Genomic DNA, 4,342 nt, shown 5'->3' on the forward strand with positions numbered 1-4,342 from the left:
ACCGGGACAGATTGGCTCTTGCACTTCTTAGGGCCAAACTGTCCTGAGCCATCAGAGAATCAAAGCATGCACATGCCCAGACAATCCACAGCCACTTCCAGGACAGCAGAGACACCCGGCGCATGTGGCAGGGCTTACAAGCGATCACAAACTACAAGACAGCTTCACGTGCCTGTGATAGTGATGCCTCACTCCCAGATGTGCTGAATGACTTCTACGCTCGGTTTGAGGTACAGAACAACATTATGGCAAAGAAGACCCTCCCCCAATGATCAGGTACTCTGTCTATCCACGGCCAACTTAAGGAGAACTCTATGCAGAGTTAACCCTGGACCCCCTACAGTTTGTGTTTCGTCCAAACACTCCATGGATGATGTCATCGTCACAGCCCTTCATTTAGCTCTCACCCATCACCAAGAAAGCTCAGCAGTGTCTCTACTTCATACAAAGTCTGATACACTTTATGTGGCTAGGACTACTTACTAAGTCCTTATAGCTCTGTCTTTGTTTTATGTAGCACCATAATCCTGGAGAAACGTTGTCTCATTTCACTGTGTACTGCAACAGCTACTGTATATATGGTTGAAATGACTATAAAATCTTCTTGACTTCACTTGACTTGATAAAACTATAATAATTAAGAAATAATTAATTATGATGGTATATTCCTGTTCAGCGCTATCACACCACACTACCGACACACTGATCATATTCCTATAACAAACATGAAAAACCTTTAACAGTTGTACCGGAAAAGATTGTAGATGCTTTGTTTTTCAGACAAATAGCTCTGACACTGGCAGACAGCATACTCTAGTCAGAGGAAAAGAGCAATTGTAAGGTCCACATGATGCACACTTCGAACAGAAGTGCTGTGAGGGAGGACATGCATGTGTGTGTTTGTCAGCTTGAATCATCGCTCGTCTGAGCGAACGAGTCACTCACCGTAAGTGCAGCATGTACTGGATCAGACACTGATGATCTCATGCTTAGGTCACATTCTGAAAAATGCGCTTCATTTCCTTCGACCCATGCTGGTTTTTTAACTCTACAAGGCTTTGGGTTTAGCTCATTCATCCTTCTTTTGTAAATTTAGTGTGGTGTAGAAATGAAAATATTGCAATCTTGAAGTTTTGAAATCATCATTAATGAAAACTTACGGTTAGAGGGAGGACACAAGTATATATCTACATTGGGGCTAATACAAGAATGAAAGTCCTGGTCATAACACAGTCTGGCAACATCAAATCAGGATAAAACTGAGGATCTAAAACCCAGAACGTAAAAACTTAAAAACAAAGGACTGAGTTTAATGTGGGTGCGTAACAAGGCTACTTTAACACTTACAGTGATTTTAATGTCTGTGTACTATGAAGTCATCAGTAGCCGTTCTTACTACTGGTTTCCATAGTAACAATGCTTATGAATGGGTGGGGCAACTTAGCATTCCAAATCGGTTTTCTGGCTGGAAAAAAAATGAAATTTGGTATGAGATTTGGTATTTCTATATAAAATTCGCCATTCAACTGGTGGAGGAAACATGCACTCACTGGATGGAGGTAGGACTTAATCCACCAACCCTTGGAGGTTCAAGGAAAACTTCCTAACTACTAAACCCGAGATTATATTTAGGTTTTATTGTGTACATGAAATCAAACTGTAGATTCATGCAGCCTCTGTGACAGTCATGAAAAAGTGATTACACAAGATGAAACACATCATGTGCGTTTGAGCCTCTGTCATGTGCGGATGTCTCTGACACATCCACAAAACACCATCATCAGCAGCAGTGATTACAACAGCACACAGTCACGGGTGTAATGAAAGTGAACGATGGGGTACCTTCGGAGGAGAATCTAAATGAACAGATTGTCCAATCAGTGCACAAATTATACAAATGTGCAGACGACAGAACCATGCATTTTTGTTTTCTGTTTGTTTGATTTTTAAATGAAACTTTTTTATTTACCATCTTTAGCATTCAGAGGAAACACCTTCAACGCTTTTCTACCAGAGAACAAACAATGGAGTTTGGGTTTGTTTTGTTGTGTAGTGGTGGTTAATGACTCATATAAAAGTAGGCTTTAAGAATTTGTAGTTTTTCATACGTAATTCCATTTTATCACTCGCCTACTTGGCCAATATTTTTATATGAAAGTGCCAAAAAAACAAAAATGGTTCATTTTTATTTTCACACAAATCTAAAAAACAAAAATCTAAAAACAAAAAAAGTAAAAACACACATCTCACACTGAAAGCCAAAAGAGTCCTGATTCATTTTATATCAATAAAAAAAAAGTCTTATAGGTTGATATCTATTCGACTGGCAGAGCAGAACTCCATTGTACTGGTAAAAACAGTTAAACCAGCTATCCAACTGCTTTCATAAAAGTCAGTGCTGCAGGGTTCTGTTTTTTTCCAGGAATGTTTTTGAATGAATCTGTTTTAAGTGCCTGTCTTAACAGTCCATAATCACACGATGACACATGAACTGCCATTCTGTTCCAGTAAGCTTTAGAAACTGTTAACACCTAAAGCGAAGGTGGGAAGTCATTGTTATTACAGCTATGACAGTGGGAGTGTGTATCCAAAGCTCACAATGCAAACTAAGATCCATGGCTACACATGAAACCAGCAATCAGCACAGACAAGCACTTAGGAGTGAAGCTCGTGCAGAAAAGCAGTCATCTTGCACTGCAAAATGACTTTCTCTCTCGGCAATGAGGGGAATTTTGAACTGGGAGTTAGTTCTTTTGGATAGATGGCGTGTGTGTTAATTGGGGTTGATGTAACACAGTGCTTAGTCCTGTTCGGCTCTCCCGGTTTTTCTCTAATTAAAGCATTTCCTGTTCAACGCCCTGCCACCTTCTAATCCCAGTTCGCAGGTGTTTACTTCTTCATGTTGCCATGACAACAACAACAAAAAATGAAATCCCACTCTATTTTGTTTTTCTATTTTATATCGGAAATTTTCTTGCTTAAAAACAGGGCATTCACACTAAACGGCATCTTTCAGACAAACAGCCCTTCTCTGAGTTCTTATCAAAGGCTTAGATCTGAGACCTCCTCATTTCTTTCTCACAACTCCAGCAAGGTGTAGCACAGGATAAACCGTTTCTTTAAGATCGTCCCCAGAGATAAAGAGATTTCAGTGCCTTTCCTTTCCAATTCATCAGATTAACTTTCTTTCCGACACATTTCACATGGAGTAAGAAATTTTACCAGACTCACAGATTAAAGGTTTTCTCAAGAAGTCGTGCCACAGCCTGAAAAATAAGGCAATAAATCTATTCCCCACAAATCTAATTTACCAGTTGGAAATATTCATATTTACTAGTGTGAGGGGTATTAGCTTTATACCGAGCCCCAGTAATTAAACTTTCTCTTATTCCAGGTTTAAATGTCTTTTTGAAAGGGCAAATAGAGAAAAATAAATCATGGTGCTTAAAGAACTTTATTTTGCATGTCGTAAATCTCTCCTTGCCACTCCATTTGAATTGTTAATGTACTTAAAATGTTAAGTTTAAAGTATTTTCACAGATGCTACACAACAGCCTGTAAACAGCCTGTGTATTATAATTATTACCTTCAAGTTTGGTGTACATTTTATAGACTAAAAATTAATTTTTAATAAGAAAAAAGTGTTATTCTTTTAATCACTGCAACAGATTTTCCCCTATTCACAAGGTCAAATAATTACTTTTTTTTTTAAAGGAATATTAACTTTAATATTGTTGAAGGAAATTGGAGAAAGAATGAGATTGGAAGTGGAGTGAAGTTGCAAAAGATTATCGCAAGGAGGAACATAACTCAATTCCTATAAGGAAACAGAGTGAGGTTAAACGGGCTAGAAGAGAAAAGCACAAAATAAGAAAAGATATCAAATAAAAATAGATGAAATCCTAATTATGATAGAGGCCCTAGTGGAGGAGGTGAGGAACTTATATATTAATATAAAATAAAATGTTCCTGACAATGAAGACATCACGGATCAGACACTGTACCTAGACATTTAGGCAAAGAGGATCATACTTCGTTAAGTTTTAGTTTTCAGAAGTTCAAGAGAACTCTGAAGCATATTCTTTTATTACTTTTATGTAACTTTGTATTACCTGATATAACCTTTCAGAATGTATGTAGGATTAAGTTGCAGCGATCCTTGACTTAGATGAGCTTATGTTTATCTTGTGTACTTGCAGGAGAACAATGTAACCCGGATATCTTAACCACAGGTTTAACCAAATGTATATGACTATTGCTTGCTTAGCAGGGACATGTAACCACAGCGTAGCAGCAAGAAAATTTAACTGTGTCGGATATATAACCATAGACGGTCATTAAA

The sequence above is a fragment of the Tachysurus fulvidraco genome, chromosome 22 (genome assembly GCF_022655615.1).
Source record: "Tachysurus fulvidraco isolate hzauxx_2018 chromosome 22, HZAU_PFXX_2.0, whole genome shotgun sequence".
In the NCBI taxonomy this organism is placed as follows: domain Eukaryota; kingdom Metazoa; phylum Chordata; class Actinopteri; order Siluriformes; family Bagridae; genus Tachysurus; species Tachysurus fulvidraco.